Source organism: Setaria viridis, chromosome 8 (genome assembly GCF_005286985.2).
Source record: "Setaria viridis chromosome 8, Setaria_viridis_v4.0, whole genome shotgun sequence".
Lineage (NCBI taxonomy): Eukaryota > Viridiplantae > Streptophyta > Magnoliopsida > Poales > Poaceae > Setaria > Setaria viridis.
This window is the reverse complement of record NC_048270.2, coordinates 17,226,289-17,252,266: the sequence shown is the minus strand read 5'-3', so window position 1 is coordinate 17,252,266 and position 25,978 is coordinate 17,226,289. Positions and strand designations below refer to the sequence as shown.

At 46.4% G+C, this 25,978-nt stretch overlaps 2 pseudogenes; one reads left to right on the top strand and one right to left on the bottom strand.

Moving 5' to 3' along the window:
- The first annotated feature begins 3,759 nt into the window (after positions 1-3,759).
- LOC117834340 (uncharacterized) lies at positions 3,760-6,361 on the top strand (annotated as a pseudogene).
- A 289-nt stretch (positions 6,362-6,650) lies between these two features.
- Positions 6,651-24,383, bottom strand: LOC117834339 (LIM domain-containing protein HDR3-like; annotated as a pseudogene).
- Between the last annotated feature and the right edge of the window lie 1,595 nt (positions 24,384-25,978).

Sequence of the window (25,978 nt, the reverse complement as noted above, 5' to 3'; positions counted from 1 at the left end):
CAGATTTGAGGACCCCCTGAAAAAAAAGAAGGAAAGAAAAACAAAAAAATAGGAAGAAAAGGGGTTGTTCGTTGTGCTTCTCTATTGTTTTCCGGTGGTGTGTTGTGACTTCCTTTGTGTCCAGACTCGCGTCTCTAGCACGGTCTAGGCTAGGACCAGCACCGTACCACCGTTGAGCGATTATTCAACTTGCTTTTGTGACTAACATGGTGCTAGTATATTTCCTTGCTTTAGCCCACATATAGCTCCACATATTCGACTACAGCTTGACAGGTTTTTGTGGCTGCGGCACCGATACACTTCTCTCCACGGTTGTAGACTTGTTGGTTGCCGTCACCTCCTGTTTGGCTTGGTAAGAACTTGTAAGGGCTTGTTTGAAACAATTTGAGTTTGAGAGAATTACAACCGACACATCCTAGTAGTTGATAGGAGGATAAATACTATTTTTGTGTTTCTTGTTTTCTACTAATCATGGCAGGTGATACGAAGATTTTTGAGCTGTTGAAACTCGACCCTCATATTCAGGATGTCATTCAACACTTGCCGTTATATGAGGGTAAGTTTAATCCTGAAGCTTATATTGATTGGGAGTTAAAAGTAGATAATGAATTTGATGAGCATGACCTATCTGAGAAACAAAAGATTTATATTGCCTCTAATATTTTGACTGAGTTTGCCTTGCTACAATGGAAACACATTTGTAGGCGTAACAAAGTTCTAGAATCTTGGGAAGACTTCAAATGTCTTTTTAGAAATGCATTCATTCCTGAATATTATGCTAATTATTTGCTTGAAAAATTAGTCAACATGAGGCAAGATAGTAGAACTATGAAAGAATACTTCTATGATTTTAAAATTTGTATCATGTTTGGTGGATTAGATGAGTGCATGGAAGATGTTATGAGTAGGTTCATGAGAGGGCTCAATTCTTAAATTCAAACCTTGTTAATTAACAATTCTTATTGCCATATTGGTCAATTGTTTTGTCTTGCTCTCAATGCTTAAAAGGAGATTTCTACGAATTCTACTAGCTGCCCCGCTTTCGCTACTCTTAAACGTTTGCATGTGGACCAGAGAATGGAGACGAGGATTTAGCCATAACTTGACAGCTTCTTTAGAATTATTGAACTGAACTCGATCACCCGAGGAAAGCGAATAGAGCTAGTTGCCAAGGTAGCTGGGTTACAAGATATCCCACCGCCTGTGAAGAATAGGAAGAGCCATGTATGCCTTTCTTGGCCACTTCACCGGGCGCTTATGAGCCGATTTCACTAGCTTTAAAGAGTTTTTTTGGCACAAACAACGAAATAGTCCTTTTGGATTGAGCATTTTAGGAAGATTCAATAAGCTTTTTTTTTCAACTATTTAGTCATATCTTTTGATAGGAAGTTCTAAATCGGGGGTAGTATCTGTGAATAATTGCAAGAATGATATGACTCATAATGTCCAAAATTTGTCCACTCTGCATGCTAATGAAGAGCAACAAATAGTGGAACCCGCTGTTGATTTTCCTTTGTCACAAAATGAATTACTTGCTGTTCCTTGTGATAAAGTAGACTTGTGTGCTGATGAATCTTTTACTTCTATGCCACAAGTAGTGAATAAGTGTGATAATTTTAGTTTGAAACCATACAAATGTGCTGAAGATAAACTTTTTCATCCTATTACTTGTGCACAAGATGAACTGGATTTGCTATCCTCTTTAAATACTTTGGGTTATATTGAATTTGATGTTCTGTGTAATCTAAGTTGTCTAAAAGAGAAACTTAAATTTGATTCTAGTTTGCCAAGCTTTAATCATTGTTCGCTTCATCCAATTGGCAGATACGACAGCAAAGGAGAATACGTGGTGCATAAAGTTTATATTTGCTCTAATCTGAAATATCATTTTGGGCAACAATACCATGATCAAATAGAGGGCTGCACTAACACTAATAATGTCTTACAAAGTTTTTCTAGTTTTTCCCATATGCAACAGGGTAAGGCCAAAGAAGGGGAGCATTACTGGTTGTGCCCATGCAGCATGGCCGTCGCTCCGTTCTCCAACATCAAAGCAACTACCTTAGAATGTCATTGGAGCAAGTTGAGGACGACTTGCAGCCAAGAAGGGGAGAATGATGAGGACATCACATGCTCAGATACAACCATATTGGCATCTTTTGACTCTGAGGTGAAATAATTCTTTATTATAATTATATGTGATACATTTGATGAATTGATGCCGCACCATGATGTGTATTCGTTGTCAATTTCAAAAATAAATACATGGATCAAAAATAGTGTTAAACACACATGGAAGGCATGGAGGACCAAAGAAGTAGATTGGGGCCAATTCCAAGTATTACCAACATCCTTCACTAGGCCACCACGTCACTTTTGGCCCAAGGAAAGAAAGAGTTCCAATCCAATACGTTTTGGGGCTGGATTCGGACTGCAGCTCTGTGTCAACTTGCAACGGCTGCCATGACCTCATCCGGACTCCGTTTTAGGTGTTCAAGTACTCCTTAGAATCCTTATGAAGTCTATTTTTATATGGATCTCGAATCATATGCATATCTTCTCTGAGTCAGCCGCAATCATCGAAATACTACCGAGAGGTTTTCTGTCCAAAGGTGTTGTGTCGCCTTATTTTGGCCCAATGGGCCGTGTATCAAGTTGGGTCCATTAGGGACATGTCCTAGGGTTGGAGCATGACCCCAACACCCCCCTAGTCGTCCTCCTAGGTATTAATAAGGATTAGAGCCGCCACGAACAGATTGGGTTTTATTTTGTTGAAAATTTAGCCATTGCTACTTCCTTGTAGACGCGTGTGTCGACTAGACCATCCGTTCTACTCGATTCAGAACCCCAACTTTGTGCGTTCAGATTGGTTTCTATCTCTATATTTGCAATTGAGTTGCTTGTTATACTTGTTCTTACTTGTTCTTTGATTGCTTGCAGGACAAGTGCCCTAGTAGCCGGGTGACGCGCTCCACAAGATCGCGGCAGCCATTGGAGGTGGTGTATCGGCTGCTAAGGTGCAGCTTGGAAGGCTGTAGTCGGGCCGTGAACATCATGTCCATCCACCAATCGAGTTATCCACGCCTCTCTTTTATCGAAAGATCGGGAATCAACCCTAGCGGGTTCATATCATGGTAGTTTGGGTCTCGTGGTGGTCATCAACGGAGAGGGACACGACGCTCACTGCCTCGGTGCTAGATTGGGAGAGGGTGATCATCTTGAGCGGGCGGCGGGCAGAGAGGTCGGCGAGGAAGGAGTCGTCCGGAGGAAATATTGGGGAATAGTTATGAGCGATCTGCTATGGGTTGATATGTTTTTTGGGGAAATTTTTTTGGAAGAGCCCCCAATACATAATTTTAGGGAAGAACTTTTTTAGAAACCCTTAGAGTTGCTCTAAAGTGAGATCTTTCTCCTGCCCCTTCTGATATATTTTTGGAATATGGATACTCTATCTCTCGGTATGCTGGAACAAGCTCTGGTCGCCACCAAAAATCTTTTATTTTCTTCTCCCTTTGCCCTTCTTTTTAGAGTTTTTTACGGTGCACAATACTATGAGGTGGTAGTACTTGGTAGTATGGAGTATAGACTATTTTTTATATAGGTAAAATTGTAATTACCGCAACGTATATTATTGGGAGTTTTTTTTACGCCCGCCCGCCCGCCCGCCGCGGCGCCCGTAGCGCTTGGCTGCCGCCACCACCTGCACGCCGCCGGCGGTTCTTCCTCCCTTTCTAGTCCGCCGTCTCCGGCTTCTCCAGGATGCCGCCAGCGCTGCCGCCTCCTCCTCCTCCTACCTTCCCAGTCTGCCGTCGCCGCCGCCGCCACCTCCTCCTTTTCCAGGCCGCGGCCGCCGCGCGGAGGTACACACCGCAGCAGCAGCAGGCGCAGCCGCAGCTGCAGCACCACCAGTCACAGCTCGGGACCGTGCCCCAGCTCCTCGCCGGCGGCGTCGCCGGGGCAGTCAGCAAGACCTGCACCGCGCGGCTCGCACGCCTCACCATCCTCTTCCAGGTGTGTCTCGGCTCCAAGGAAAGCAGTCTCGCTTCCTCTGCTCGCTAGGCTGCTTTAACGCTCACCGCGAGCTCGTCAGAGCGGTCATAATATCCCCTGTGTAACTGAGCCGCGGAGTGCGAGTTGCACATTTCTATGTTCTTTTTACTGACTTGGTAGCGATCCTACTATGAACCGTGGGGAGAAGGGTAACAATCATGCATTTTGCTTTGACAACGGAAAAAAATTGTTTAGCTGTACAAAGAAATGCTAATTCACATAGTTGATTTGTTGATTTTGTTGGAGAAATCATGGATATTGCCATGGGTGGTACAAGTAGGCTCTTATTGGGTATTGCCATATTATTCCACTCTTTGCTAGCTTATCATGTGGCTTTAAGTGAAATTTATGGAATGTGAATTCTTTGTGCAGGTGCAAGGAATGCACTCAGATGTGGCTACAATGCGGAATACTAGCATATGACGTGAAGCGTCCTGCATTGTCTATGATGAAGGCTTCCGTGCGTTCTGGAAAGGAAATCTTGTTACTATCGCACACCGATTGCCTTACTCTTCAATTAGTTTCTATGCGTATGAGAGATACAAGAATGTAAGTTCATGTGTTTTTATATAAAACTTCGCATGGATGTCCTCTCTCACTGATGATGTGCAAGTAATTTAAGTTTAATTTGTGGTTTACAGTTGCTTCAGATGCTGCCTGGTCTCGAGAAGAATGGTGGATTCAGTGCAGATGTTGGTGTTAGATTGCTAGGTGGCGGTTTATCAGGAGTTACCGCAGCTTCTATGACATATCCATTGGACTTGGTGCGGACACGTCTCGCAGCTCAGGTAAGATGCTTTTACCAGTTCCGGATAAACCTTTGTAAATATATTCTGAAATGATCAGGTATCAAATGAATCGGCCTGTTTAGATTCTCACTTGAAATGACAGTACACAAGTTAGTTTCCTTGCAGAAGATTATCTACCATTTCTCTTGATTCCCATTTTAACCGTAGTGGAGTTACAAACAACCTGGGCTGTTTTCCGTAAGCTATTGCCTACAAAAGAAAGAACACATTGAGTGTCTGAATTTGCCATGTACTTATCAGTATTTGATGTGGCTATAAGTAAATGCTTGCAACTGAACCAGATGTCAAATGTTACAACTAATGGGTGTTTTGCACTGCTTCAGAATTTAGCATATTTTATTGCAAACTACTCTGCAAAAGCTTTCGTTGTTAAGCTAGGTTTTGTGCCACTAATGGGTGTTTTTCCCATCGGATGATTGCAGACAAATATTGCCTACTACAGGGGCATATCTCATGCTCTTTTCGCGATCTGCAGAGATGAGGATTTTAGGGGATTGTACAAGGGTCTTGGTGCCACTTTACTGGTATGGTCATTTTTTTACCTATATATTCCACTTTCCACACGATTTCCTTCTAACTTAGTTTTTCATTTGTTAAACTTCATGCAAGTAAAATGATAATGATTGATGATACAAATCTTGGTCAGTCCGATTTTTTGCACAATAATTCTCATCCTGTCTCATGAAAAAATTTAATGGCCTGCGAGTTCAGTAATCAGTATAACTTAGTTAACCTCTTTGATCATGTGGTGTTCACGGTTTTTTCAGTTACATTCCCGTTGGACCTTGTGAGACGCCGCATGCAACTGGAAGGTGCAGGTGGGAGGGCTCGTGTCTACCACACTGGACTTTTTGGAACGTTTGGACATATTGTCCGCACGGAAGGTTTTAGAGGCCTGTATAGAGGAATCCTGCCTGATGAGTACTGCAAAGTGGTTCCTGGTGTTGGCATCGTATTTATGACATATGAGATGTTGAAGGCCATCCTCACAGGACTGGAATCAGATGATTAAATCTCCGCTGTACTTTCATGCTCGACAATTTTGATATATGGTGGCATAATAACTTTTGAGGCTGATTAGGGTGGGAGAAGTATGAGTATGTAGCATATGGTAGATTTAGAACATGCTGAGTTTTGCAGTTCGTGTGACATGGTTACAGGTTTTCTTGTAATGCACCTTGAAAGATGCCATAGGCCTTCCAACTTTTTTACAACGTTTGTGTACCTTCATGACTTTCACATTGTACTGATACATAAGGCAGTCTACCGCATGACTACCTTCTTCGCACCTCCAAGAGAAGCTCTCCAAGTCTATCAATGTTATAGCGAGGTTATGGATAGTAGTTGCAAGAGAACTGTGAATAACCTTTGACATTCATTTATCCTGATATGAATTATGGATCTGTTTCCTGTATATCGAATTGCCGATATTGTATCTCAATTTATGGGATGGGAGTATGGGACAATAACGAGATGTGTTACACGATACACATTGTTGGAAATGTTAGCGAATGATGTGTCTGGACTTCATTTCTTGTTAGATAGTATATACTGTTTTTTTTGTAATGCTATGTTTTTTTTTATAATATACTGGGTTCTATATGTTGGTGAGGGATCCTGGTAAGGCTGTATGCTGCTCACTGTAGTTTTATTTTTCTTATTAGCTGGCACTTGAAAGATGCCCTTGTATATATACAATCAAGAACAATTGAACAAACAATAAATCTGCACACCTATAATGATATAAGTATTAGTATGACATATACTGTTTTACATTAGCACTTTTGGGCAATCTTATTACACTCGGGCATCGCCAACTCCTATTAATTCGAGCAAATGCAGCTCCTTTTCTGATTTGCTCTTACATGACCCCTTTGAAAACTCAAGGTCCCTGAAATCTGAATCACTCTTCCATAAACCACTTGACCTCCATGTGTATATCAGCTTTGACATATAAGCTGTGTTATGTATCTAGAATGGACATAATGTATATCTTTCTCTCTTATGCAGGGAAGCCTCCGGTCAGGCGTATATGGTTCAGTGTTTGGCGAAGGCCATACTTGTTGACAGCAGCATAGGCAGTTCTGAATCCGTCGCCGTAGGCTGTCGATGTGTCATTGGCAATCTGGTGCATGAAGAACTCGCCAAGCTTCTTCTCGGTATGAGATATTCCACCTTTCTTGGACGATGTGGGTGGATACGAAGAAGAGGAAGACAAGGCGTAGGATGATGAAGGCGCATGCCTTGAGGAAGCTGGAAGAATCTCTGATTCCAGCCACAAGTAAGACATGACCTGGCATATGCCTTCTTCAACCTCCGCATTTAGGTTTCGGTAACCTGAGAAGTACGATTCAGTAGAGCTTATGAATAGATTTTTCAATCAAATTCAGGAAGAAAAAATAATAGATCAATGACTGTTCAGTTCAGTAAAATTTTATCTGTCCATTTACCTTTGAGGCGCAACCACCCGTGCATCAGCTCATGGGCAAGGATGGAACCTGTTAGTACCCTGCAATGGCATTATGACACAAGTGGTGTGCCATCCTAGAATGTCAAAGAACTGCAATATCTGAATCAGGTACATAATTTAAGCTATGTGCACAGAGATAAAATTGATTGACCTGGGGAGGCCGTACAAGTATCGCAGTAACTTCACATCTCCTGGTCAGCTTTTGTGGCTGAGTTCGCATGTCCAGTAACCTATTTCCACCAATTCTGGGCCTCCTAAGTATCTGCAGAAATAATGTAATGAGTCAAAAGAGCAGAATTGGTCGTTTTCAGTGGGCTTCAAGCTAAACGATGTGGAGAGTCTGAATTTCTGAAGCAGCCTTTTCAGTTCATCACAACGAGATCGCCGATAAGATCATCTTATTGTAACCATCCTAGCAACTATCAAAGCCTTGAGAATATTGTACTTACACTGCTCACAGTCTGCTCCTCGGACAGACATAGGCCTCTTGTTTCAGGCATATGGTGTGGACCCTGTGAAAAATGGTGATCGATGAGCATTAACATTTCCAGAGGTTGTATGTATTGTGGAAAAGCAGGAAGAATACACTCACTCTGCTCTCTCCTTCCATGGTGCTTGCCGTTCAACCAAGAGCATGGTATCTGCTGGTCCAGTTTCATGTTCATCCCTTAGTAGTAGTCTCTGATAGAATGGTACAGGGGTTGGCATTCACCGGTGTCCATGACTGCAGAACCCAGGCATTCCATGCACAAGCAGCGGCTCGGATGGATCTTGCGCTGCCGCAGCGTCGCCCCCACCCGCGGATTGGATGCCGCCCGCCACGGAGTCACCGCCGCCGCCGCCCCAGTGCGCGTGCGAGCGATTGAAGAGACGAGGAGTGAGAGAAGATAAGGATAATTAACAAAGATTCGATATATTTCAACAATATTTACATATTTCCAATCATATCTCTATACTAGCCATACTACTCATACATACTACATATACTACAGCTTAAGATTTTAGTAGTATAGAATTAATCTCAACCGTCAGATCCTTACTTACATATGAGTCCTTTTCGAACAGTAGTATAAGATAGTATTGTGTATCATAACCATAGGAATTTGCCATTCCTGTGTTCCCTCGTCTTCAGTCACTTCCTTAAAGACGTAGGTAGAAATGTTATCCATAAAGTCTCCCTGCTGCTCAGAGTTGCAATTAATAGTAACCCCATGAACCACCCTTGGTCTGGATGTCTTTTTCCATTTGAGGCTCGATGTTTAAGTTTGGCCATTTAGCAGCGTCCATTATAAATACGTTCCATTAGAAGTGTGAACAATAATGTTTCCAAGAGGAGTATTATCATTGATATTGTCCCCACCTTGGTCTGCTGCTGAGTTATTTGGATCCCCGCCAGCAGCATCTTCTTGAGATGTAACAATTGATTTTTGGCTGCTTTGATCCTCTGCACTCTCCATGTGAATATCACCAAATGTTTCCTCTCGAAAAGGAGGAGGCTCAAAGTTGAGTTTGTTTGTGTCCCGCCTGGACTTTTTCAGTTTGCTCCCCTCTCCATCTAGAAGCTCTTTGGGAAAGTTAACTTGTCCTAACTAAATCTGGGTGAAATGCTATTACTGGAAGATCCTCACTCATCATGATTCCTCAACATCAGCTGGAGACCCATCTCTAACGATGCCTTCTTTTAGACTGTCTTCTTTTGAGAATCACCCTGACTATTGTTAGCATTTTTGTCCACCACCTTGAACAGCTTCAATTGTTTTTCATGATTTCCTTGTCTGTTTCTATTAATCGTCACCTTCATAATCGCTTCTCCTATTGTTAGGGTGCGTTTGGTTGGGAGACAATGTAGAACGGGACGGTCCCGTCCCAGTTTTTCGGGATGGGATGATCCCATTTCTTGTTTGGTTGAATGGGATGGGGTCGTCCCAATTTTTTGTTTGGTTGGAGAGATTGCGACAGACGGGACGAGCACCGTTTTCTCCTTCTGTTAACACCGTTCGTGGGGCCCACCTGTCATACTAACCACCGTTCAGGGGCTGGCCGTGCTCGCCGGCGGCGGCGCGCCGGCCGCGCTCGCCCGCGCCGGGCGCGCCCGCCCGCGGCGGCGCGCCGGCCGCGCTCGCCCGCGGCGGAGCTCCCGCCCGCGGTGGCGCGCCGGCCACGCTCGCCCGCGGCGGAGCTCGCGCCCGCGCCGGGCCGCGCTCGCCCGCGGCGGCGCGCCGGCCGCGCTCGCCCGCGGTGGCGCGCCGGCCGCGCTCGCCCGCCCGCGCCGGGCGCGCCCGCCCGCGCCGGAGGTCCCGCCCGCGCCCGCCCGGAGCTCGCCCGCGCCAACGGCGCGTGACGGGGGCGAAGTGGGATGCCCCCGTCCGCTCGTTTTGGTGGGACGGGGGCATCCCGCATCTGGAGGGTATATTCCCTCCCTGGGATGTCCCCGTCCCACCTGTCCTCCAACCAAACGCGGGACGAAGTGGGATCGTCCCGTCCCGTCCCACTTCGTCCTCGCAACCAAACGCACCCTTAGATTTATCATCAGGCTTCCTAGGCCTAGATCCCCCCTTTACCTTTACGTTTCTTTTGAAGACCTTCTCCAACAAATTTGAGTTGATATCCCACACCATTGAAGAAAACTTCCACAAAGCCCCTTAGCATCGATGGGTCCCTACAATTGGCTCTCACCCTCACGGGTTCATCCTTGAGCAGATTGAATTCATCAACCTTGATGGGTTTCGCTACAACTTGAGTATTTTGTGGGCCAAGCTGAGAAAACCTTGGTTCATTTCGGGTCGAAAATTTATGCCCACGACCATCCCATGGGTATTGTCAGGCCGAGTTTTCGGACTGGGCTCAGTTTGGGCTCGGGCCGCCTATTCTTCTTTAGTAGAAAAGTAAATGAATTTAATTGTTTGGGCGGGCTCAGGCCGATCCGAATTTTTTTCAGTCCTGGTTTTGCTGACCACGTCTGGCCTGGCAGCGACCGGGGCGGGCAAGACCCATCGTGCTCGGGCCAAGCCGGGTGGGCTTAAAATGCTCTAGTCTTGGTTTAGCAATACCAGAAGTGATTTCTCTTCTAATCTCATCTTTTGCAAGGCATGTAATCCCATAGATTTTAATCTACGTTGATTGCAGTACAGAGGAAGAAGCTTTATCAATGACCACTACTAGAGCACTCACCTTCCATCCAACCTTTTTTTTTTCCCGGATGACTTTGGACCCGTGACTAAAGGGCATTTAGTCCCTGGTCAAAAATCCACCACCAACAGAATCTCTTTAGTCCTTGTTGGTAATAACAACTGGGACTAAAGAACCCCTTTAGTCTTGGTTGTAATGGCTACTGGGTTGAAAAAAGCTTTAGTCCCGGTTAGAATTACCAACCGGGACTAAATGGGGTTCTTTAGTCCTGGTTGGTGTTTCCAACTGGGATTAAAGTCCTCTCCACCAGTGGCAGGGAGCAGCCTCCTCTCCCTTATCTCCTCACTCAGGCTTTTCTTATCTCCTCCTCCTCTCCTATCTTCTCTCCTCCTCTTCTATCTTCTTCCTATCTTAACTTCTTCCTATCTTCCAGCAGGCGGAGCGACGGGCCAGCAGTGGGCCGGCGCGGGTGGCGAGCGAGCGGCGGCGAGTGGGCGCGGGTGAGCGCGCAGCGGGCAGGCGGCGGGCGAGTGGCAGCCTGGCACAGGCGAGCGGGCAGCATGGGCGAGGGAGTGGCGGGCCGAGTGGTGGCCTGGCGCGGGTGGCGCGGGCAGCGAGTGAGCGGGCGGCGTGGGTGAGCGGCGACGGGCGAGTGGGCAGCATCGGCAGCGGGCGGCGCAATGCCTTTTTTTATTTTTTTTATTTTAACCTTTTTACCCGGTTGGTTTTACCCATCGGGACTAATGACCCGGGACTAAAGGACCCTTCCTTTTATCTCGAAAACTTAGTCCCAGTTGAATTTTCGGGATCTATGACCCTATCTAACCGGGACTAAAGCCGCGTTTTCCAGTAGTCTGAAAAAGAGCTAGCTCCACACCGGTCAACTTTCTAAATGTGTCCAGAGAGCTTTGATCTGGGAAAATTGCATAATATCTATTCTTATCCACTTGTTTGACCTGAAAGTCCCATTTCTCACTAGTCAGGTTTCACAATTCCTTTTCAAGACGTTCTGCAGTAGCATCTCCCTTGATTATACTGATTAGAGCTTTATACTTCTCCTACACCTTTTAACGTCATGAATTTCTATAACTAGAATAAAAACCCTGTCCTGGTATCCCAAAACCAAACATCATAAGTTTCCTATGATGAATACTTGTACATTCGGCAGCCATGCGACCAGATTTCTTGCATTTGTAGCAAACAGGATCATTGAATCTAGCAGATGATGACCAATCCCAGTACATTTAAAGCATTTCCACACCTTTTGGTTTGGCACCCCTACCCGTTGGAAGATCTTGTTTGGCTGTCAGTTTCTCTGTCATCTTTGTAGGAGCCTCGAGCAGCCATGCCACTATGATTTCCATATCGAGTATCCTCCCTAAAGTTGTTTCCTCTTAGGTCATGTTTGTGCCTGTTTATCTAAGAAGTAGCCACCTCTACCTTCCCACCTAGGATCCCCTTGGTATGCTCTACGAAATGGACCACGATCTGCCCATGGCTCTTGGCGCTGACCGAAACAGCGACTTCTTGTTTCCCTGCCAGCTCTGGCATCCATGCCTCACTAGATCTTGAAGCGTAGATCTTCTTCCAGAAGATCATTCTCATCCATATAGTCTTCACACTCTGATTTGCGGTACTCTCGTTGAAAATTGTCCCTTCTGCATGCCATCTCGTCTCCTCGAATGACTTGAGCAAAGGAGGCCGTCAGCGGCAGTGGCTCTCTAACCCACACCACTTGCCTAGCTCTCCAGCCAAATCACCTCACCTGATCTTCGAGCACCGTCACCTGGTCTTTGCTTAGAAATCCACAGCCAACCCACTATCGGCGGAGGGCGCCACAGGTGATTGTTTATGGACTCATGGATTGGCCCAGTTTGGAGCCCAAAAACTCCTCTCGGCCTGTTGACTTTGTCTTCTTCCTCCTGCCACCTCCAACTCTGCCAAACAAAAACATGGGGAATTCTAGATTGCGCTACAAACTCCCCCTAATCCTTAGGACGATGAGAAGAAAAGGCTTGACAACTTGGAATCGAGGCAAGAGAAGACTCAATTTGTTCCCAGACTTCATCTAATTTAGAGAAATCTCATCTCTACAAGGGGACACAAACATGTGTTATTTAATTTCATTTGCTAACCTCTGTTGTTCCATCTTGTGATCCCATGTTGACCTTGACGGATTGCATGAGAGATGAGCTCCTCCCCCAGATCACACCACCTCTTGCCATACATCTATGGATCCACCAGGAAACTTGGACAGTCCTACATACGGGGTTCTACACCAAGACGTGTCAGATATGGAGACTACGGTGCAGGATGACGTGGTCTACGTGGCGGATAAGGACTAGTCGAGGATTAGGAAACTACTCATAGCAATTAGAGTAGGACTCTCTGGTCGAATCCGACTAGTACTCTTGTACAACAACCAACCTATAACCATGCCCCCGGCATTATAAGGAGAGGTAGGGACCCCCTCCAAATCATCAATCAATACAATCCAACCAACAAATAGGACGTAGGGTATTATGCAACATAAGTAGCCCGAACATGTCTAAATCGTGTTTTCGAGTTCACCTTTGAGTTCCTGGTGCTCAGCGAGCCCCACGCACAAAATACTTCCTCTGGTAGCCCCTACCGACAGTTGGCATGCTAGGTAGGGGATCTCGCTAAAGATCCATTGGCAGACTCGATGGCTCCAGTCATCATCAAGCCCACCGTCGCGTTCAAAGCGGGCGCAACGTCCGTTTTCTGCTCTTAGGTCTATATCACGGAGGCGCTGGAAATTTTCACTGCCACATCACGCCGACCCCGGAGGAGAAGCACTATAACATCAACCCTATTGGCAAGCTCTGGAGGACTTCATTGAAAAATTCGACGAAATTTTTGACCTCTTCCGAGGTTCAGGGGCGAGTCTGAGTACAACTCGACCTCTCCCACCAGTCGGACTGGTTCCCACGAGCTGGCGCTCGAGCCATCGTGCAAATCGATCTACAACACAAGTCGGTTCCCGTTCGGACTCCAAAACGCAGGCACCATCTACCAAACTTCCTTGTCCGAATCCCAATCCAACTCGGATTCAATCAAGGACTTCGACTACTACTTGGATCCGGACGAGGAGATTCCCTTATCAGGTCCGCAGCAGGGCCTAGTAATTACATCTACTGCACAAGGCAGGTTCATCTACTAGCTTGACATGAAACCATCTGCTCTAACCAAGGATGACGAGTCATGCCTTGTCGCGTATCTTGACAACCTCCCATGCCAAGAGGGAACACCTCTGTTTCCTATCTACGAAGAAGACGGCCCTACGGAGATCATCACGTCAAGCTCGATTAGTTTCTCCCCAGAGCAAGAACTACTTACCATTGTCACTCCCCAAAGAGTCAACGACGATGGAGCAGAACAACCAAAAAGGAACTCGCGACGCGAGCGTCACCCTAACGACGTGTTGGCAAATGAGCTCACCACTAACGTAGAAGGAGAAGAGACGAAAGATCAAATGGCACGCCAGTGAGCAAGAAATGCAAAGCGAGCAAATCGTCAACGCCACCTTGCAAACGATCTACCCATCATGAACTTGGATCACACATTCGAAGCAGTTTCAACACGACAACATTACACTCCTCTTGCCATCGTTGCCTCCGTTGACCTGCTCACTCGGGCGATGGTGCAAGATAAGTACACTAGGCAACTGGCTCTACTGGCAGAGCATGCGTACGAACTACTCGATCGGGAGAATCCGATCAGCTTGGTCCGACGCACCTCCTCCCACCTGGTAGCAGCAGCAGCAGCAGGCATCCAAGTTGCCTTGAAGCTGCCAGAAACGAGGTTCCCAAAATTGAGCAACCTAGGGCAAGTCAACACAGGGCAGAAAGTAGTCAGACGGGACCCTCGGGAGGCCGCGGCCACCGTGGACCCTGCCAAGAACCTGAGCAACCTTATGACCTTTGTGAGCAACTTAACCAGAATCGTGATGCTCGCGTAATCATCGAAGGGCGCCGCCGCGAACGTGATCAAGAAGTCTACTAAGGAGAAGACACTGACGGGTTCCCCTAAGTATGCAAGACGATCCTACCTGACAAGTTTAAACTTCCAGGTATCAACAAATACGATGGCAAGCAGGACCCAATCTAATGGTTGCGGTGCTACTCGCTAGCGGTACAAGCGGCGAGAGGAAATGATGACACCGAGGTCATCTACTTCCCCATCTGCATGGAGGCAGGGCCACTCACTCTTGGCTCGAGTCTCTGGAAAGCAACTCCATCGACACATGGAGTCAGTTGAAGGCGATGTTCACAAATAACTTTGCTGGAGCAATGCAACATCCTGGTAACAGAATTGACTTGTCACAAATCAAACAGCAACAAGGCGAAACCCTATATAGTTACTTACGTCATTTCTTTGACAAGAAGGCCACTGTCGTGGACGTCTCGGAGAAGGACGCCATAGAGTGCTTCCAGAACGGTTCTATGACCGCTGAATGTTCCAAGACTTTGGCAAAAGATGCCCGGAGGATATCAAGTCTCTCAAGACCATGATCCAAGCCTGGGCAGATGAAGAAGACAAAAAGATCGAGCGGTTTGAATCTAGTTGTAATAGAGGCCATAACGTCAACAACCAGAACAACGGCCAAAGTAACAGCAAGAATCGCAATGATTACCCTAACAACAACTAAGGCAACTACTCAGGTGGTCATAATCGCAAGAGGAAGCTAGAAAATACTGTCGCGACAATATCCCGGTCCTCCAAAAAGAGCGGTGGAAACCAAGAGAGGACTCCGTTCAAGGAGCTCCTCAAGAAGTAGTGCCCATGGCACCCAAATTCCAAACACTCTATGATGGATTGCATAAGCCTTCGTAGAGTCATGAAAGATCTGCCAGAATCTTTCGGAGCAAAAGACAAGGCCAAGGCCAAAGAAGATGAAGATGAGGACAACAATGGAAAATTCTAGAACCCGTCCAACACCATCAAATGTCGTATTCGGCGGCACTCTAGGTACTACTACCAAGCGGTCCCAGAAATTAACGCTCTAGGAAATCATGTCCATTGAGCCAGCAATGCCTACGTTCCTTAAGTTGTCCAAGGTGCCAATCACCTTTTCAAGAAAAGATCAGTGGACTAGTTTCTCCGACACAGAATGCTATCCTCTCATCCTGGATCCGGTAGTCGCAGGCTCTCGACTCACAAAAGTACTCATAGACGTAGACAACGGCCTCAACATGCTCTTCGCCAAGACTTTGAAGAAGATGGGCCTTAACGTAATGGATATGCTCAACTCTCCGTTCTAAGGGATCGTCCCGGGTAACGTGGCTGCACCCCTAGGCCAGGTGGTTTTGCCAGTTACTTTCAGGACCAAGGATCATTAATGGACCGAGTACATCCAGTTCGAGGTGGCTGACTTTGAGACTTCCTATCACGCCATCCTTGAAAGATCTGCATTAGCCAAGTTCATGGCCATCCCGCATTACGTGTACCTAGTACTCAAAATTTCGGGACCAAAGGGAGTACTCTCCCTGCGTGGAGACTTGAAGAGATCATCTAACTACGACACAAAAGCGATGGAGCTGGCAGCGACTACTCAGGTGCCAAACTCTATGATGCAAGTCTTCGCCGCCTCCAAGAAATTATCCCCGACAGAACTTGAAATCCTAGAGCAGAAGTCAGGGGCAACATAGGTCAAGCCGGCAGGAGATGTTGATCTCAAAGCCATCGACCTCGAAACCGGTGACAACTCCAAGACAGCCCTGATTGGCTCAAGGCTGGATCCCAAATAGGAAGACGCGCTAGTCAGCTTCCTTCAAGCCAACCGTGACATCTTCGCATGGAAGCCATCTGATCTGCTGGGGGTCCCCAGGGAGTTGATCGAGCACTCACTCAATGTGGATCCCAAAGCTATGCCCAAGTGACAATGACTACGATGGTTCGCCCAATAGAGAAGAGAAACCATTAAAAAGGAGTTGGCCAAACTACTCGCGGCTGGATTCATAAAAGAAGTCCTTCATCCAGAGTGGTTGGCTAACCCCATCTTGGTGCAGAAGAACAACAACAATGAGTGGAGGATGTGTGTCAACTACACATACCTCAACAAGCACTGTCCAAAGGATCCCTTCGGGCTCCCTAGGATTGATCAAGTCATCGACTCGACGGCTGGGTGCGCTCTACTCTACTTCCTCGACTGCTACTCGGGGTATCACCAGATAGCACTCAAGGAAGAAGACTAGATCAAGACCGCATTTATCACCCCGTACGGAGCTTTCTGCTACACTACAATGTCCTTCAGGTTGAAGAATGTAGGTACCACATATCAACGAGCTATCCATGAGTACTTCAAGAATCAGCTACACCGCAACGTAGAGGCGTACGTGGATGACAAGGTCATAAAGACCAGAAATCTCGATGACTTCATTGCGGATCTGGAAGAAACCTTCACAAGCCTACAAGCATACCAGTGGAAACTGAACCCAACAAAGTGCATGTTCGGTGTACCCTCCGGAAAACTACTCGGGTTCATCATCAACCATCGAGGAATCGAGACTAATCCCGAGAAGATTGCTACCATCACCAACCTGCACGCTCCTTCGTGCATCAAGGACGTCCAGAAGCTGACTGGATGCATGGCAGCCCTCAATAGATTTATCTCAAGACTTGGAGAATGGGGACTACCCTTCTTCAAACTACTCAAGCGGCAAGACAAATTCCAATGGATCGAGGAGGCGGAACAAGCCCTTCATCAGTTGAAGGACTTCCTATCAAAGTCTCCGGTCCTCACGGCGCCTACTCCTAATGAAGACTTGTTGCTCTACATCGTCGCGACTATTAACATCGTTAGCACGGTGATCGTGGTCGAAAGACTAGAACCAAGCCATGTATACAAAGTATAGAGGCCCATCTACGTCGTCAGCGAGGTGTTGTCATACTCCAAAACCAGGTACCGACCAGTACAAAAATTGCTATACATAATACTACTTACCTCGCGGAAGTTATGACACTACTTTTAGGAACACAACATCTCCATCATCACAGACTTCCCCTTGGGAGACATTGTGGCAGAACCGCCCAACTTAAACTAGTTTAAATGCGCCTAATTGCTGCCGACGCAGCAAATATCCGAAACGCACTTAAAATAGTATAAGTCCAGTCGTCCGTCGAGTGTCCCTAGGACTCCTCGAAAGATCCACGTTGTATTTCATAGCCATACATCAGGATAGTATCCGCAATGGGATAACATCAACAAATATTACATTTTTACATACATATATAAAAGGTACGAGTTATTACAAAACATAGATTGAAACAAACTTAACAGTGCAGTGTTAGACAGAGTTCTAAGATTTAAAACATAAACAGTTTAGGAGGAGATGAGCGTTTAAAATTTTCTTCTCAAGGGTATTGCGAGACTCATAACAATACCCTAGGGCTTCGGGGCTTCCTCCTCTGTAGACTCCTGCGGAGCTTCTGAAAGATAGCCACAAGGGATAACCCTAAGTACAGGGTACTCAGCAAGTCTTACCCGACTAACCAATATAATAGCTTTCTTTGGATGTATGATAGCTTTTGGTGTATTTGGCTGATATAACTTTTGCCAAAAGCTTACTACACGTGATACCTTAGTTTTATCTTTTATTTGGGTTAAGTTATTACCTAACCATTCTAAGTGATGAGCAGCAAGTAAAAGCAGCCATAGATATTAAGTCATGCATCAAACATTATCAAAAAAGATACAATATTCATGAACTTATACTACGATGCTCAACAGTGATCAAGTGCATTCATAACCGAGAATTGCGGCGATCCGGATCAATTTACATCCTGCAGGAGAGTACCCTGATCACCAGCTTTATACGACTGTCCAGGTCGTACATAACAACCTCTTGATTAGCAAAGTCAATGATTGGGAATATGACTACCCAGACCCAGGGATGCACCCCCACATGGGACCCCACGTCTGGCCTGATGACCATGTGAGTTTCAGGCTACACCCCTGCCAATCTCCAGCACGTCAAGCGCGGGTACGAAGTATTCCCAATCATAGAGTTTACTAACCTACTGGGCTTTACTGGTCCCATACCCAGTAAGTGATCAGATGCCTATCACTTGATCAAAGGTTAAGACAACGAATCGGGCCTTACCAAATTAATCTAGCAGACAGAACTACATCTCTAGCTTCTGTCCGCTTTCAACTTTCCAAGTTATCTTTCCATAAGCAACATGTATGACTCAAAAGTTTTCCTTAAGGTTGGTAAACCAAGTATGTAAACAGCTAAGCAATTCAAGACTTGGGTATCTTCTAGGGTTTGAACAAGTGGCAAAGATGTCCTTAAAACAAGGCATGATTATACACAAGAATAGGTTTCAAGCAACTCCTAGACTTAGTGCATACATATATCAAATAACCGATAATTGGACACATGAAATAATGACTCCAAAATAGATAGGTATAAATGCTCCGGGGCTTGCCTTGTTCTCTTAAAAAGTTAGTATTCTCTGACGGGTTGGCTTCACAGGGGACTAATTCAAAGACTTCTTTGAACTCCGAAGATCCTTCTGAAAATTCCAAATAATCTCCTTCTGGTGTTTCGAGATCTATAGCACAACAAATGCAGGGGTTAGAAATGCAAAATTTTGAATAAAAGACTATACAACTTTCCTTCATGATAAAGTTGCAAGCCAACAAGGACTATACAATCTATCATGATAAATTTGCAAGTCAACACACACAAAAACCCGAAAAGATTAACCCACAATTTTATTTTCTTACTTAACCCTACTTAAGGCTTTTTCTTTTATTTTTAGAAAAAGTTATAATTATTTTCTAACTAGAAAACCTAATTTCCTATGAGTTAAGAATAATTTGTGATTAAGAAAATGTTATTTCATATTTTATGCATTTTATAAAGATTAAGTATTTATTTAATTACCTTAAAAGAAAGGCATTAAATAAATACCCAAGCTTTTATTATTTTGCTAGGGTGTAAAAATTTTAATGCATAAAGGAAAATAAAACAAGCCTAACAAAATTGGTTTCACTAATTTTGGACACTCCTAGAAATTTCTGTGATTTAAATGGTGTAATTCGGATTTAAACTAATTATTCTACAAAGGAAATCTAATTTTCCCGAAAAACACCCCGGAAAACTTTTCTTACGCAGCCCGAGCCTACCCTCTCTCACAGGCGCGCTGGGCCCATGGTGCGGACCCACCTTTTCCACTGCTCCACTTACCCGCTGGCCCTTTCTCCCCCTGACGGGCCCCGTGGGCCGTTTTTCTTTTTCCTATTCGCTTCTCGGTCCGACTTCGGCCCAACGGCCCTTTTTCTTTTTCCTTCATTTCCCCGTGAGCGCGGCCTGCTAGCTGCTCTGGGCCTCCGGCCCTTCTTTACACGGCCGTCCGCGTCGGCTTCTTGGGTCTCCGACGCGCCAGCCCAACAACCGCCCGCGCCCCGGCCTCCTTCTCCTCCTCTCCTTCCTCTCTCTGCCGCATGGGCCCAAGCACCAGGCGCTTCTTCCTCCTCCAGCCAAAACACGCGCGCGCGACAGGGGGCGGCGCGACTCGCCGGCCGGCGCCCCACCGGTGGTGAAGCTAGGTCAGGACAGCACCTCTATGCCTTCACGCACCCGCGCGCGGCAACAGCTCCTCGGGAGATGGCCGGAGCCATTCCCTCCACGGCGGCGGGCGGCGACACCTTCGGCCGGTCGCGGCTACGCGCGACGACGGCGCAAACTACTCGAACAACTACTACTACACCATCCTAGAATCCTAAGGACTTGCCTACGACTACTTAAGAAGGAAGAGAACCGGCGCAAGGTGGTGCCCACCGTGAGCGGGAGGCGCGGCGACGGCGGACAGAAGCGGCGGCTGTTTAAGGTGTGCCGGCGAAGAAGCTGGGCAACAAGCTGCTAGGGTTGCTGGTGGGATGTGGGCAGAGGTGTGGACGGAGGGAATCGACGGGAGGTGTGGTGTGGCGGTGGAATTTTACTCGGCGGCGGTGTTTGACAGAGAAGGCGGTGGCGGTAAGAAAAAGACGGCGGTGAAACGGCAGCGCGGGAGCGGTAAATATACGAACGGTTTACCGTGCGCATGGTTGCCACCGTGGTCTACCCATAGGCTTGCGTGGTGAGGAGGTGGCCTAGCCGTCGCGCTGGCGAGCGACCGAGAGCGGCGGCGGCGACACGTCGAGCCTGCTCTATCACCGCTCCTCTTTCCTTCTTCTGGCGCCCGTGACTCCAGACTAAAATTGCGGTTGATCTTCAATCCAACGGTCCCCAAGTGCCTTAACCGAAGTTGTAGATAAACTTGAACCCTTCACTTTTTATTTTGGCTCTGACTCGAGATAAGCATCAAACATAGCTGAATTTTGAATTGTTTCCCGTGTTCATCTGAATGTTACTGAAATCGACATTCAGTTCATCAGTTAACTGACAGTGACATCGATCTAACTTGGTGAATCAATTTAGTGATCCAATTCCTTTTCTTCCAGTCCAACTTCTCTCCATTTGTGTTCTATAACATCCCAGGGTTCCATTTTGCTCATGAACATGTACACCTCTTGATTTACATCTCTCTGAAATCAAATCCAAAGTCGGCCATCCACTGTCATTTTCAGACTTAGTTGTTTCAGTGATGCTGTTTACAGTGACAAGATGCCGACTTTAGGCCTTTATTTGAAATAGCTCCCTCTGCTATTCTTGATCAACAACACCCAAATCTTGTAGTCCAAAGTCCATAATTTAATATGGTGTAGTTGTTCTAATTCACTTATTTGAAAAATTTATCAGAATTCAATTTCCAAAATGGACTCTGAGGCTGTTTTTCTGAATTTCTGTTTTCAGACGAGGAACAGTAACTTCAGTTTTCCATTTTCTTTCTTCAATTCCTTTGAGATATTTTGGACCAGTTCTGCTCCAAATTCTTGATCCCTAAGTTCTAGTCACTCTTACACTTGTATTCCATATTTTTGCCGAATTTTTCTGAATTTCAAATTCAAAATTCAAATTTCGGCCAAATTTGACCCGAATTTGATTTTTGGCCAATTTCTTTTTCTTTTCTTCTCAAATTGCTTTTAATTCTTCAAAGTCACTTGGATGACTTAAATGGCAGCTGTTACAGATATACTCCACAACAGAGATGCAACAGGAAGAATCTCCAAGCGGGCAGTAGAACTTGGAGCTTTGTCCCTGGAATTCAAGCCAAGGACAGCCATCAAGTCACAAGCACTAGTCGAACGCCCAGAGCATTGGGTCATGTACTTCGATGGATCGCTCAAGCTCGAGGGCGCCAGCGCAGGAGTACTCTTAATCTCTTCCAAGGGTGAACAACTCAAGTATATCTTGCAAATCTTCTAAGAGGTCTCCAACAACAAAGCAGAATACAAAGCGCTACTCCACGGGCTCTGCCTGACAGTCTCGTAGGGAATCAAACGGTTGTTGGTCTACAACAACTCACTAGTAGTCATCAACCAAGTCAATGACGAGTGGGATCACCACAAAGACAACATGGATGCGTACTACCTTGAAGTGCGCAAGCTAGTGAATAAGTTCTCTTGTCTGGAGTTCCATCACATGGCTCGTGAAAATAATGTAGCTGCAGATATCTTGTCCAAGCTTGGATCTACTCGTGCACAAGTTCCAGCCGGGGTCTTCATCCATGAACTACACAAGCCATCCATAGTGGAGCCGGCACCTTTAAAAACCACCGACCAAGGCAATAATGAACCAGATCGGGAGGTTATGATGATCGACGTAGACTGGTGAGTACCCTTCATTGACTACATCAAGGAGCACAAGTTGCCTCCCAACAAGACAGAAGTAGAGCAAGTCCCCTGGTGCGGCAAGAACTACGTCCTAGTCGGGGATAAGCTCTACAGATGAGGTGCATCATTAGGAGTACTCACGAAGTGCGTCAGGTGAAGACGGCAAGGACATACTGGAGGAGATTCACTAAGGCATCTGTAGTAACCACGCTTCATCCAGAATGATTGTGGGCAAAGCTTTCAGAGTAGGCTTCTATTAGCCTGCAGCTCTCACGGGCGTCGAAGAACTAGTCCGCCGGTGACAAGGTTGTCAATTCTTCACCAAGCAGCAGCACGTCCCTGCCTACAAGCTCCTCACTATACCGCCCTCCTGGCCCTTTGCATGCTGGGGGCTAGAAATGATTGGCCCTCTACCCACGGCGCCTAGGGGCTTCAACTGAGTACTCGTGTTAATTGACAAGTTCACTAAGTGGATCAAGGTGAAACTGGTAACCTGCCCCAAGGCAGACAGGGTACCCGATTTCCTCGACAAGGTGATCCATCGCTACAGCTTCCCCAATTGCATCATCACAGACCTGGGCTCAAATTTCAATAATCATGAGTTTTGGGAGTACTGCGAGAACAACGGGATTGATGTTCGGTACATCTCTATCGCTCATCCGCGGGCTAACGGCCAGGTTGAGTGTGCCAACGGGATGGAAGCTCTCAAGAAGAGACTACATGACATTGGCAATACCAAAGGAGGCAAGTGGCTCAAGGAGCTACCAAATGTCCTCTAGGGGTTTCGCACACAGCCGTGCATTCCTACTGGGTACTCACCCTACTTCCTAGTCTATGGATCAGAAGTCGCCCTCCCCGCTGACATCATGTGAAAATCTCTAGTAGTTGAGCAATATGAGGAAGGTGCGGCTGAAGAAACAAGGCGTCTAGACTTAGATAGCCTCAAACAAGCTCGCTGTGCAGCACTCATCTAGTTAGCAAGATGCCTTGAAGGAATTCGTCGCTATCATGATCGCAACATCAAAGAGCGTTCATTCAACATAGGTGATATGGTCCTCAAGCGTATCCAAGACACCACGGGGCCGCACAAGCTAAACTCGCCTTGGGAGGGTCCTTACATCGTCTCCAAGGTCACTGGACCTGGGTCGCATAGGCTCCTAACTCTCACTGTTGAAGAAGTCGACAACTCGTGGAACATTGAACACTTGTGTCGATTCTATCCATAGTTTACATACTCATGTAAACTGGACATCGGCCATAGTTGTATAGTTACTCGCAAAAAAACTAGTATCTGCCTACTTGCAACTTGTATTCACAAGTCTGCATACATATCTTTCGAGTTATTTAACTCGTTGGATAGCAGCAACTTGCGCAGAAGCAAGCTTGCACATACAATCTCAAGCTAATCAACTCCTTGGACAAGTCTATCCACCGATGACCTTCGCAAAAAGAAGTCGTCAAACAGCTTGGGAGTTATCTACACTACCCGAGTACTAATCTAGACAAGTTTGTCTAGCCGTGGCTTGTAATAACAAGTTTGCAATTTCCAGGTCTTCGGAGCACAACACCCAAACAACCCAGAGAGGTTGCAAAGGTAGGCTCCAGTTCATGAAGTTCTAAAGAGTCTACTCACCCGAAGAGTTTGACTACCCAGATACACGAGTGCTGGAGCCCCGAAAAATGAGTCACATCCTAAAGGTACTCTACATAGTGTATTTGTTGAGGCTCACAGGAGTAGCCTTGTGCATGGACACTCACGACCACCACATGAGCAAACATCAAGATAGTCCATGAGATGCACTAAACCAATGGAATCCAAACAAGTCGACAAGCAAACAAGAATTGTGACAAGACTTCACGTAATTAACATAATTTGTTTACATTATAGAAAATTATTTTTTGCAAATCACTCAAGGTCTACCTGACTGGCTACTTCTTGAGCAATAGGAGTCATCTCCTCCAAGTACTGCTGGAACTGCTCATTAGAGCAGTTCTCGGCAATGCCTTCTGTCATAGGAGCCATGTTGGCTTGTGGGTAGAACGACTTCACCATCGCTAGCAACTGCTTAGAGACAGACTTTGCAGTCTTATTCATGTAGCTGGTGACTTTCTCGGGTACATCCCTGAGTATCTCTACCAAGGAACAAGGCTCCACGTCTTCCTCTGGGGGCTCCACCATGTTGGCGATTGGTTGGGCGGCTTTTGTTAGCTCCTTGAGAGCAAGATCCTTCGCCCCCAGCTCAACCTACTATCCTTAGAGTTTCTCCATCAGATCTACAAGCTAAACCTCCCCATCCTTGCGCATCTGCTTTTCCTTATCAAACTTGTGCTCCAGGTTTCGTACTTTGCGGTCAACTTGTCGTACTCATCGGTGACTCGGTAGTACGCGTTGTGCCAATCCATAGCGCGACCCTGGAGATCATTATTCTCCTTGGTGAGCTCTACAACAACAAAGGCAAAGAAACCAGTCAACATCACCAAGGCCAAACAAGTACTCAAAGACAACATAGGCTAACAGCTTACCCTCATTCTGGTTCCTCAACCCTTTGTTGAGCTTCAGCAGATGATCCTTCTCCTCCGTAGCATCCTACATGACATTCCGGTGCCTGGCCGCTTGGCCGTCGTACTTCATCAACAGCCGGGAGGAGTACTGCCTCTCCTCGGCTAGTTTCTACTCCAGTGCCTCAACTCGCTAGATGGTATCTCCAAGTTCTTCGAGAATTTTCGACCTGTCGTGGGAGCGCTGGATCAGTGTCTACAAGTAACAAGTAGCAATTCAAAAATGAAGATCAAGAGCTGAAGTAAAGCCTACCTACCTATGTGTACTCGCCTACTTGGCGATACATGTCCATCAGCGTGGCCTCGAACTCCACGGTGGCCAGGGGGTCAGCTATCAGCAAGTCTTTCTCTCGGTTCACCACGGGAGGGAGCAGCGTATCATCATGTTCCCCGGCACCCAGCTGTGACACCCTAGTAATTAAGAGCAAGATCAAGAGAAATTAAGTACGAAATTAGAAACAAATCAAAGCTCACTCCAAATTTGCTAAGTGTTAAGATTCAAAAACACCTCAAATTTGCTAAGTGTTAAAACACCCCCTAAATTGTGCTCATTGGGCAGGAAATAAAAACAAATTTTACATGAGAACTCACATTTTTGCTAATTTAAAAGTGGTAGATCTTTTCAAATTGAACAACTTTCATAATTAACACTTTTTCTGATTTTGAGTAGAAGGTATTCAAAAACTGGATTGAAGTTCGGTCAAATTTCAAATCAAATTCAAAAACAGCTTTGATCGGCGTTCCACCAAAGTTCCCTCAAAATTATCTTCAAATCCAGCAAGTTTTTCACCTATTGGCCTTTGTAGAAGTTGGATCCTATAGTTTGGTCTCAAACTTTTGTATTTGATGTTTTCCTTGCACAGTTCAAATTTTGTGAGAAATTTCAGCACAAAAGATCAGCCCTCGCGTGACACCCGGGAACACCATGTGCGTGGAGCACGGTCACCGCGCCGCGGCGAGTTCTCTGGCGCCACATGGCACAGCCCCTCTGGCTCCGCTATTTCGCCCAACCACTGGCCAGTGAGTGACAGCACAAGCGCCACAGCTGGCCAACTGTGCACGTGCGCTATCCTCCCCTTGGCACGCCACATTCCGGCCGCCCAACCCCTCACTGTGACACACTGCGCACCGGTGCACCGCATGCCACAGCCGGCCAACCCCGCGCGCCACCCACTACCCGCCACTGACCAGGCCACCACCTGCCTGACCAATGCG